General features: G+C 40.8%; 1 non-coding gene across 1 annotated transcript; it reads right to left on the reverse strand.

The window, feature by feature from the left end:
• Positions 1-902: 902 nt before the first annotated feature.
• Positions 903-976, reverse strand: Trnav-aac. The gene has a single exon. It is a non-coding gene; the product is annotated as a tRNA-Val (tRNA).
• Between the last annotated feature and the right edge of the window lie 11166 nt (positions 977-12142).

Raw genomic sequence — 12142 nt, forward strand, 5'->3', positions numbered from 1 at the left:
AGAACAATGTGTGTGTGTGTGTGTGTGTGTGTTTCACTGTTTGATCTGCTGCAGTCTCTGACGAGACAGCCAGACGTTACCCTACGGAACGAGCTCAGATCTCATTATTTCCGATCTTCGGATAGGCCTGAGACCAGGCACACACCACACACCGGGACAACAAGGTCACAACTCCTCGATTTACATCCCGTACCTACTCACTGCTAGGTGAACAGGGGCTACACGTGAAAGGAGACACACCCAAATATCTCCATCCGGCCGGGGAATCGAACCCCGGTCCTCTGGCTTGTGAAGCCAGCGCTCTAACCACTGAGCTACCGTGTGTGTGTGTGTGTGTGTGTGTGTGTGTGTGTGTTTCACTGTTTGATCTGCTGCAGTCTCTGACGAGACAGCCAGACGTTACCCTACGGAACGAGCTCAGAGCTCATTATTTCCGATCTTCGGATAGACCTGAGACCAGGCACACACCACACACCGGGACAACAAGGTCACAACTCCTCGATTTACATCCCGTACCTACTCACTGCTAGGTGAACAGGGGCTACACGTGAAAGGAGACACACCCAAATATCTCCATCCGGCCGGAGAATCGAACCCCGGTCCTCTGGCTTGTGAAGCCAGCGCTCTAACCACTGAGTTACCGTGTGTGTGTGTGTGTGTGTGTGTGTGTGTGTGTGTGTGTGTTTCACTGTTTGATCTGCTGCAGTCTCTGACGAGACAGCCAGACGTTACCCTACGGAACGAGCTCAGAGCTCATTATTTCCGATCTTCGGATAGGCCTGAGACCAGGCACACACCACACACCGGGACAACAAGGTCACAACTCCTCGATTTACATCCCGTACCTACTCACTGCTAGGTGAACAAGGGCTACACGTGAAAGGAGACACACCCAAATATCTCCACCCGGCCGGGGAATCGAACCCCGGTCCTCTGGCTTGTTAAGCCAGCTCTCTAACCACTGAGCTACCGGGCGCGATGTGTGTGTGTGTGTGTGTGTGTGTGTGTGTGTGTGTGTGTGTTTAATTAAGTCAAACTAGACCAATTCAAAGGTAAACATTCAGTTAATCCTCAGTTTCAATTCGCCCCGAAATGTCGCAACAACACGGACATTCAGCCAACACTTACATTACACGCCAAATTTTCAACACTTCGTAATACCAATAGGCCGACGATAAATCAAAAAATAAAGAGATGAATAAATGAACACCAGCAATTCTTAGCACTCACTTGCGAGGCTTTGATTCACTGGCTGTGTTTCTACTTGACAAAAATGATATTACGATTTTCTCAAGAAGTGACAAGACTGGACAAACTCTGGAGCGAATACACCAGAGGCACAATATTCATACGTCAGGTCTTAAACAAAGTTAAAGAGAAGTCACTGAGACGGTTTGGGAGTGTCAGGGGAAGAAAGATGAGGAGTACGTGGAGAGGAAAATGCTAGAGAAGGAGAAAGAGAGAAAAATAAGAGGAGTTTCATGGATAGAGTGAAAGATATGCTTGTAATACGTGTGTGGCTGAGGATGGTACAAAAAAACGGATATAATTAAAGAAGGCTGATCTGCTGTGGCGACCCGTGACTGGAGAAACAAAGAATGATTCTGCGTGGATTTGTCTCTTATAATTGTTTCTATAAGAGATGAATATCAGATTATACATATACAGATAAATCATCCGTGTTTTATTGTTTTTGACATGTGAAGGACACAAGATAAGGGAATAAAAATGAGGTCAAGGTTAAAAGGACTTAAAATTGAGACAAAAGTACAGTAAAAGTGAGTAAAGTGTTAAAGTAAATTAGAAAAAAAAAATTGAAATGGCTGTTATTTTGGACACACACAAAAAATATAGAGATATACAAATAAATAAATAAATAGCAATATATAAACAATTAAGTACGTAAGATAGATGAAAAACATACCTAAACAAAATCCAACCAATGGACACAGGAAGAGCAAAAACATTTCACACATTGCCCCTTTAAAAGATACACGCCAACGCCACCACGAAGAACTCCACTTGTGCATTAACATATTGTACTGCACTGTATTGTATTGCATTTTCACATTTCCCTACTGCAGTATACACACCTCCACCCGGCGAGCCACAACATTAAAGGAAAGAAAAAAAATAAGAATAAAACTCCCTAGCTGAATAACATCACACGCGTCTAATTTCGGGAACTCTGAAATGTCACAGGGTAAAATTCTCCTTCCATGAATCTCTTCCTACCTTCGTCAGTAACTTGCCTCTGTCATTTCATTTACTAGTCCGCCGCTTACTGTGCTTAGCTGAGTGAAATTAATTACGTCTTCTTTCATATGCAAACTGGCAGGTACTGTCTTGCCGCTCTGCATTGAGATTCTGTTTAACTTGTGGTATTTCATGGTGTTGGAGAGAGGAAGGCTGGGAAGGTGGGGGGTGGCGGAGGTGGGAAGGTGGGAGGGAAATAGATAGAGAGAGAGAGAGAGAGAGAGAGAGAGAGAGAGAGAGAGAGAGAGAGAGAGAGAGAGAGAGAGACGAAGAGAAAGAGAGACAAAGGCAGAGACAGAACCAAAAAGACAAAGAGACAGAGATAGAGAAGGAGTCACACACACACACACACACACACACACACACACACACACACACACACACACACACACACACAGGAACAAACTACGTAACTACCCAACTGAGGAACAAACATCACACACACACACACACACACACACACACACACACACACACACACACACACACACACACAAATAAATAAACATTCAAATTAGCAAAATAAACAAAAATATGCCTAACAAACACAGAAACCAAACTAGAAATAACAAGAAAAAAGAGATAAACGAAGAGAAATAAAAAATGAACACCCGGACTGGAACCCATAGACAGGACAAGACACACCACACTCGCCTTCCCCGTGCCTTGGCTATTTGAAGCGACATTTATTATACAATGAAAATTACCACGACGAGACTTGAATTGTGCGCAGCGTGTGGGATTATTATGCGTCTGCTGGCCGGAGAAGATCAAAGCACGAGGTGGCGGTGCACAACGTGACTGACTCTCTCTCTCTCTCTCTCTCTCTCTCTCTCTCTCTCTCTCTCTCTCTTTTCTTTACTTCTAATACTAGTTCTAAAATCACTAATGCAACTATTACTACTACTACTACTACTACTACTACTACTACTACTACTAATAATAATAATAATAATAATAATAATAATAATAATAATAATAATAATAATAATAATAATAATAATAATAATAACAATAATAGTAATAATAGTAATAGTAATAATGCTACTAATACTAATACTTATACTTCTGCTGGTGCTACTAGTACTACTATTACTACTACAACTACATCTACTACTACTACTAATAATAATAATAATAATAATAATAATAATAATAATAATAATAATAATAATAATATTATTACTACTACTACTTCTACCACTAATGCTACTACTCTCATCACTATTGTCACTGCTCATGGAACTACTACTTCTAATGGAAATGATATTGTGAAAGAATTCTGACTACACACACACACACACACACACACACACACACACACACACACACACACACACACACACACAAGATCAGCAAAAATTTATCCTTCACCTTGAGTAACAATCATGAATAGCATTACCAAGTCTAGAATTGCCTTGTATATTCTCCACTGTACAATTTCACGAAGCATTCATTTCCTTGTGTATATGTGTGTGTGTGTGTGTGTGTGTGTGTGTGTGTGTGTGTGTGTTTGCACGGCTTTAGTGTATCTTGTATATTCGTGTTTCATCGTATTCGTTCTATTTTTCTGTAAATTTTTTTTTTTTTTTTGGTAGAATGGTAAAGTAATCTTGACAGACTTAAAAAGAAATAGGTTTGCTTGGGATTATTAAATTCCTCAAGACGTTCAGTCATAAATAGAAGGCGTGTAGCTATATTATGTATGCAAACCGGCTCTCTTGTGTGTGTGTGTGTGTGTGTGTAATTCACTGTTCACTGTTTGATCTGCTGCAGTCTCTGACGAGACAGACAGACGTTACCCTACGGAACGAGCTCAGAGCTCATTATTTCCGATCTTCGGATAGGCCTGAGACCAGGCACACACCACACACCGGGACAACAAGGTCACAACTCCTCGATTTACATCCCGTACCTACTCACTGCTAGGTGAACAGGGGCTACACGTGAAAGGAGACACACCCAAATATCTCCACCCGGCCGGGGAATCGAACCCCGGTCCTCTGGCTTGTGAAGCCAGCGCTCTAACCACTGAGCTACCGGGCCGTATGTGTGTGTGTGTGTGTGTGTGTGCGTGTGTGTGCAGCTTCAGTACCACTTAACATGAGTCAGTTGGCAGGATTATTACTACATTACAGCACCATTTACTCTTTCTCGTGAGCAAACAGTCATTTAATAATTTAATCTGTCCATCTCTCTCTCTCTCTCTCTCTCTCTCTCTCTCTCTCTCTCTCTCTCTCTCTCTCTCTCTCTTTAGATATCTATTCATTTATCTATCTACGATATTTATCTACCTATCTGTCTATCTATCTAGCATCTATATACTTTTTTATCGATTCGCCTATCTATTTATCTATTCATTTATATACCTACATGACTATCTAACTACAACACCTATTTTCTTAACATGAATATATGTAATAATAACCGTAGCAGTGCTAACAGCTCCCGTTTCTTTAGCTACCCTCACTTTACTATTTTATTCCCTACAGTACACTTACAACAACCCATCACATTTCACGCCTCACCTCTCCCCACAGTCACGTAATTACTGCCTTTCTTACGTTCTCGCTTTGCAAACTGGAAGAGGAAAAAGAATAAGTTTGCACCACCGTCACCCTTAGTCCCGTCACTCTCTATCAGTCCTCTCCTTGCTGCCGTTCCCTAAGAGCTCCTTGTCTCCCTCTTCACCCACACACTGCTCCTTACAAGACGAACCTACGAGCTGGCTGTGCTGTTTTTCACGTCACTCCCTTCTGCCAGGCTACACTCGGCCCTTTCTTCGGACGTGAGGGGCGCAGGGTACGACCAGGCAAAGGTGAGTACGAGTGAGATACAGCAGCCTCGCGGACCCTGTATTTTGTCGTGCCTCGCTGTGTGTCGGTACGGTAGAGGAGGTTGGTCTGTGGGAGGCGGAAGGTTGTAGGAGTGAGGGTCGTGGTAGATGCCTTGGGATTTCTTAACCACTTCAATACTGAGACGCATTTTTACCTTGATTTTTGGATATGATTAGATCATTTTATTTGCATTAGGAAGGGTCTATGGAGGTTAAAAGATTAATGGCCAGAGTCGTTACTATTCTAATCCCAACATATGTTTTGTGAAGCTGCATAAAATTGCCAAATAGTAACCAGAATGAATAGGAAAACGTGGCATCGTACTGAAGAGATCAACCCCTACAGTACTGGGATGAATTTTTACCGTGAGTTTTGGGTATGATTAGACCATTTTATAGACATTAGGAAAGGGGTATGAAGGTCACAAGATTGATGGCCACAGTCTTCACTATTTTAATCCCCACATGACTCTGAAGGTGTATAAAATCAGCATATAGTAACCAAAGGAATATGGAAACGTGCCATGGTACTGAAAGGGTTAAAGAGTGTTTTCAAGGGTTGCGGAGATCTTTACTTGTGTTCTCTTGTTCTTTTTTCATCTATTTATGGTATTTTGTTGTTGTTTTTAATCTAATTTGTGTTTCTTTTTAATTTCTGGCCCTGTGAATGGTGTAAAATATTTGTTGAGCTGTCGCCGGAAAGATACAAACGAAAATTCTGTTGACATCTTTACTACTAGCTTTTTTTTCGGTAATTCCCTAAAACTTTCCACTCTTGTTTTCTTGTCTATCAATGAGTTTGTTTATCTATTAACTAACTTATAATTTCTTAAGTATTTATCTATGTACGTATGTTGTAAGTACATATTCTTCTTTTAAGAGAGAGGTGTCAAGACATTTGTCCCACTATTTTGACTCATTCTTTCATATCTTTTAGGGAGTTTGCAATTCTAGTGGGCCTTTTTTTCTAATATAGTTTATTTTGCCATTGGTAGTTCTCCCTCTTACATAAAAAAAAATGCCTGAACAGATAGAATTATTCCTTTTCTTCAGTTTGTCCATGCAAGTTTTTTCCTCTTTTATTCTGTTGCCTGACGTGGAGGCAGTACAAAACCATAAGAACCTTTTACCTCGATGGGAATAAATAAGGCAATGAACATCACCCTGCGCCCAACGAATGAACATCCTGCGTATCAACTCTCAACACTGACCGATTACTGCGTCACAAAACTATACAAGCCAGCGCTTAACAATCTACTGCTCTGACCATCGCCCGACACAATTCTTCAACGATACAAATGCTATTGACGTTACTGACACGGCCATTTCCCGGATCTGTTTGTGCTGCTCCTTTAATTTAAGGGAAAGAATCTGAGAAACGAAACAACAGTGACGAAGATTACACATGTTACAGTGATAAGATAAGATAGTGTACTGAAAAAGAGAGGGATGTCGTACTTCAATACCCCACCATCTATTTTTGATTCTCTGAAAGGTAGTATACTTGTAGATTCAATGGAAAGCAATGTATCTTAGAAATTTTACTTAATCTTATCATCTTTATTCTTATCATTCCCCTCGGAGGTTTCTTATCTCTTATGTATCAGGACGTCATAGTTTATCAGTAACTCTGATAAATACTTTCGTGATTGTATTCTTCCTTCTTTCATTTATTCCATCTACTTCCTTCCTTCTTCATGTCTTCCTTCCTCCACTCTTCTTGTATATTCTTCCTTCTCTCGTATTTCATCTCCACTTGGTGTATCTTAGGTTACGTCAGTGTTAGAGGAAGGTGGAAAGACTGAAAAGGCGACGGTGGCGAGCCTTGGTGAGGATTACGTGAAATGTGACAGTAATAAGACAGATTGGAGAAAAGAAAATAGGATTGAAGACGCTGCATCGGTGAGGATAACGAGAATGTTAACTGATAAAGGTTGGAAGGGTGAGGAAAAAATAAATAACTATTTGAAGGAAGAAAAAAGGAGCCAAGCCGGGAAAGGGATGAGGAAAGACGTGAGGAAGAAAAAGATAAGAAGTACGGTGAGGAGAAAGAAAATCATACCATTTTTTTTAAGGTAGAAGAGGAAAAAGAATCAACAGTGGCAAAGATGATGGAGAAAGGTTGGAATGGTGAGGAGAGAATATTGGAATTGTTTGAAGAAGTTAATAGGTAGGAGGAAAAGAAACAACAGTGGCAAACACTGACAAAGGTGGTGAAGAAAGATTGGAATGGTGGTGATGAAAGAATGTTTAAAGAAAGTAAGGAGAAAATGAGGCTATATGATCAAAGAGAGAGAGAGAGAGAGAGAGAGAGAGAGAGAGAGAGAGAGAGAGAGATATCTCCCACTGAAAAGGTGAAGCTTGATCAGAAACTTGAGCAGCTAAATGGCTAAAACAGAAACATTATTAACAGTCATAAAGCTCAATAGCAAGAAATGATGGCGAGAACAACACATCATAAACACGACACAAAAAGCAAGGAAGTAAAATGCACAACTTCTTCGAGAAACACCTGCAAGATGTTAGTCGAGACACAGCGAAACGTTCTTACGAGCACTGCTAACAGGCAATTAGGTGCGTCTAGCGCAATACAAGTTAGGTCATTACCAGCACTCTTTTCCTCGCTTCATCTCTCATCCTCTTTGTTTCTTCCCTTCCTTTTTATTTCCTTTCTCTCCGACTACCTTAAATACCTAAAAGCTTGTAAGGCTTACGAGATGAGAAAGGAAAGAATCATGATCTAATTAATCCAGTGTTTTCAAAGTCCACACACGTCATTGGCCTGGTTACCAAGTGTTGCTCCTGTTGATGATATATAAACCATCTTAATCTATCACTGCAACCACAGAAATACTCCCGTGTGAATATAGGAGAGGCTGCAGAGGAAAGATAAGTAATACGCTGAAGAGGCAAAACACAGGACTACCTAACTATAACGAATTCATCTCTGCGTCAAGCAAAATAATTATAATGGTTTATTTTCTGCATTGTATTGAATGGCTCTCTCTCTCTCTCTCTCTCTCTCTCTCTCTCTCTCTCTCTCTCTCTCGATGCATATTAATCTTTTATCACATGTTTCATCCTTGTTTATTTATCAATCTGTTGTTATTTTTTCTCTCTTACCATTGTTAAGTCCCTTATGACAACCCGCATCGGTATGAATAAATAAAACGCTCAGTGACATTGTAGTATTGCATTAGTTAGAAAGTCATGTTTAAGCTTACTGACTATCCTTATTTATCATTTATTACTATCATCATTGTGTTCACTGTGCCAATCATGAATGAGGCCGCCGTGGTACAGTGGAACCATGCGTGCTTTGGGGTCCGACCGTCCGAGGGATCTCCAAGCGCACGGGTTTGAATCCTGTCCACGATCCGAATACAGGTTGGGTTTCCTCACTCGGGGCAATGGTTTCCTAGCGGGTGGGCTGTGAGATAAAAGGTACCCCAAAAAGTATCCCCTATAGCCCATAAATTTCCCTGAAAAGCCCACATGATATATATAAACAAATATTGATAACCGTGTAACTTGGTAAGGAATTAAGGCACACCCTGACTCTTGTTTACCACTGCACCGCAGGGAAATCATCGTTGTGGGATGAATGTGATAGAAAGTGGAAGATAAAAAGATGATGTGTTTTTATTTATCTATTTTTTTTATTTATACCATGTGTGCTTTTCACGGGAATTTATGGCCTAAAGGGGATACTTTTTGTGGTACCTCCAAATCTCAAAGCCCACCCGCTAGGAAACCGTTGCCCTGAGTGAAAAAGCCCAACCTACACTCGGACCGTGGACAGGATTCGAACCCGTGCGCTTGGAGACCCCTCGGACCCCAACGCACGCATGGTTCCACTGTACCACGACGGCCCCAAACCTTCCGCCATTATTTCGTAAGCAATAATGACTGATTAATTTAAACCATCGTATTAGTTTATATTAGCGGGTGGAGCATAAGACCAAAAGAAATAAGAAAAATAAATAAATAAAAATCAGACACTTACAGAGACTTCGCATCTAAAACATTTAATACGTGCTTACTTGTGTATTACGTAATGTTAACTTGTACTATAAAACATAGTCTGATACTAAAATGGCCACCTTATGCTACAAAAACAACAGCTTTCTACATAAAAACAAAGATAAAATTGTCTTGTTTTTTCTCGCGGCATGTATGTATCACAAGCCTGTCTATCTCCCTTGTCCTGCAAATTTCTTTACTTTTTATTGCTAACACTCAAAAACTGAAAATTAGTTTAATATAAATAGATTAAAGAGAAAAGAAAAAAAAGGTTAGCAAGGACACACACACAGAGAGAGAGAGAGAGAGAGAGAGAGAGAGAGAGAGAGAGAGAGACTTAAATAAACTTAAAGGAAGGAAAGAAAAATGACACTTAAGTATGAAGGGATGGGAAAGACAAGGAAAAGGATTAGTAGGAGCGAAGATACAAGGCGACAGCGGTAACTATAGAGGAAGGAGGAAGAGGAAGCTACGCGGACGAGGGCAGTGACGGAGTGTTTATCTCAGTCAGTGTGTCCATTGCTGAAAGTGTAGTAGTGAAGTCTTTTAAAAGTACAATCTTGTGTTAAATAAGGCTAGATAAAAAAAAAATGGAAAGGAAACTAGAGTATATAAAAGGAAATAGGAGTAAGAGTTGAAAGAGGAACAGACGCACGATAAAAAGTCACTACTAGAGGAAACAAGAGGATAATGACGTTCTAAAGGCAATACTCTCAACTGGCAACTCGATAGGAGAAACAAAAGCGGACCAGCGGAGTCTACTTCTAGTGTGAGTGTGTGTGTGTGTGTGTGTGTTCCCTCTCCACACTCGCATCAGTAACAAGCTGCAGGCCCACACCGGTGACTCAGGAAGGTAAGAGTTGTCTTGCAAAGTTATAATTACCTCACCTGTTTGTCTCGTCAGTGTTACAGTCTTGTCTTCGTGTTTTGAAGCGTCTTCTTTCCTCGGGAATGTTTTCAAGAGTCGCAGGGATAATTGGTCACATTTGCCAGATTTTCTTTGGTGTTATTCCGAAGGTGACGTAAGAGTCGAGTCAAACCAGTACATTTAGGATGATTTTCAAAGGTTACAGAGATTATTTGACAGATTAGCTAAGTTCGTAGGAGTATTTTTCCACTTATGATGCAAAACTTTACCTTAACCATTCCTTAGCCAACACTTGTATCACGAAAATACACTTGATAACAGAAAAAAATTCCACTCAAGTTTGTTTAATACCACGTATCTCAAGCTACTCTAACACAGCACAGCCACAGCGCAATGAGTACCTGCACATAAATATTGAACGATCGATCTGGAGGTTTCATTTCGCTTACCGAAACAAGGATTTGAACAGAAGATACCATTACGTCACCAGTTCAGTGAGTGAGTCTCTCTCTCTCTCTCTCTCTCTCTCTCTCTCTCTCTCTCTGAAACCGGTGGCATTAACTATTCAATTGAGTAAAGACATTTGCCTCTTTTTATGTAAGAGGAGAAAACAAGGCGAGGGCAACAAAAAGGCCCACTGAGGTGCCAGTTCCCGAACAGTATCAAGGAGTTAGCTAAAAGAATGGGATAAATGTCCTTTTAACTTAATTAGTCAACAGTTGCCTCCATCTAGTCTCGTATTCTTCAGTGCACGGTGGGTGTTGAATAGCTGCCTACTCGTGCACTGACCTTAGCGATCTTGTTATATTGTTGATGTAAGAGGTATTGGTGGATTGATTTTGTGTCTGGCACAGCAACATCGCTGTCATATGGCGACGTAGAGGTCCTAAATAGATAAAGAGTCGAGCAGTGCTCGACCATATCTCGTTTAATACACAAACTGCCAGTCTAAGTGGCAGGCACGGTCGGTGACGTCTGAAGCAGGGAAACGGCAGGCAAACATGAACGAGCGGCGATCCGATTTGTCTTATCTTTATCTTTTTCACACAAACTGCAAGAATGATCAAGCACAAGATTATTTTTTCTTCTCTCCTGTGTTGCGTTTGGTGAGACTGCTCTCACACCTCGCTATCCTGTTACTGCCTACTGAGTAACCTGAACTGCCCCACAAAACACACTCGCGTGGCGTATATATATATATATATATATATATATATATATATATATATATATATATATATATATATATACAGGTGTTTCTCGTTTTTGCCTGTTCTTTATGTGCGAATTCGCTAAGATACGACATTAAGAATATTACAATTAATCAAAAATTGCGCGATCTGTTCGCTAAAGGCGGTGTCACACTAGCACTTTTTCCGTCGATTAATGCGATTTTCGTTTAGTTTTCAACGTTCCTAATGAACTTATCGCATGAATTTGTCACGATAGGGATCGTTTCCGTCTGCAAATTTTCCGCCTTTGTTTACATACCAAGACCAAGGCCACAAGACTTGCCGCGTCTCCTCAACCTGCTTCTACGTGCATTGGTTCTACCACTAACCATGAACGCATCCATGCATGCTTTTTGGCTTGTTTAGCTCGTCTAAGTTTCGTAGTACACAGAATTACGTTCAAAGCAGCGTATCTTTGCCGCGGCGTGGCCTCCATGTTTGTTTACATTGTCGGTTTGTGTTGGCGGGAAGTGACGACGAAACACCGTTTGTGTGTGACAGGCCGCAGCCAAAATATTGTCGATTTTCTGAAAAACGACGGAAAAAGTAGACGGAAAAGTGCTAAGTGCTAGTGTGATACCGCCTTAAGATGCGACTTGCTCCAACCGCATTTCAAACAGTGTGCCAGATGCGTAGTTCCGCTGCCTGCCGACAGGCGGCCACTCCCGCTACCAGTTCAATGTTTACAGCTCTCTTCTGTGTTTACAGTCACAGCCAGCACAGACGAAGATGGAGAGTGACTGTGAGGGACTGTGAGGAATGAGGGAGTAATGTATAAAGTATTACTGGGTGTTTTATTTACACTTGATTTACACCTTAGTGTTACATATACGTAGGTTTAGAATGATACATTTTTAGAACATGTTCACTTTATTAGTCAAGTAAATATATTTTTCGTTGAATAAAATGGAAGTTTCTTGGGCCAGA

Source organism: Portunus trituberculatus, chromosome 10 (genome assembly GCF_017591435.1).
Source record: "Portunus trituberculatus isolate SZX2019 chromosome 10, ASM1759143v1, whole genome shotgun sequence".
Taxonomy (NCBI): domain Eukaryota; kingdom Metazoa; phylum Arthropoda; class Malacostraca; order Decapoda; family Portunidae; genus Portunus; species Portunus trituberculatus.